Genomic DNA, 377 nt, shown 5'->3' on the forward strand with positions numbered 1-377 from the left:
CTGTCCTGCTGATCATCTGCCTCTAATACTCTTAGCCGTAGCCCCAGAACAAGCATGCAGATCAAATGTTTCTGACTGAGTTATGACTGGATTAGCTGCATGCTTGTTTGAGGTGTGTGATCTAGATACTACAGCAGGCAAAGAGAGCATCAGGACTGCCAGGTAACTGGTATTGTTTAAAAGGAAATTCAGCCTCCATATATCTCTCAGTTAAGGTGTACCCTACTCTCAAACAGAACTTCCCCCACTGGTGCCTAACCTTAATAACACCCCCCACACACACAGACACACACACCGGTGGGCTGTTCACCTGCTGGGTACCTATCTTTAACCTCTCTGCGACTGCCTAACGCAGATTGGCGGTCGCAGAATGGCTC

The sequence above is a fragment of the Hyperolius riggenbachi genome, chromosome 6 (assembly GCF_040937935.1).
Source record: "Hyperolius riggenbachi isolate aHypRig1 chromosome 6, aHypRig1.pri, whole genome shotgun sequence".
Classification (NCBI taxonomy): Eukaryota; Metazoa; Chordata; class Amphibia; order Anura; family Hyperoliidae; genus Hyperolius; species Hyperolius riggenbachi.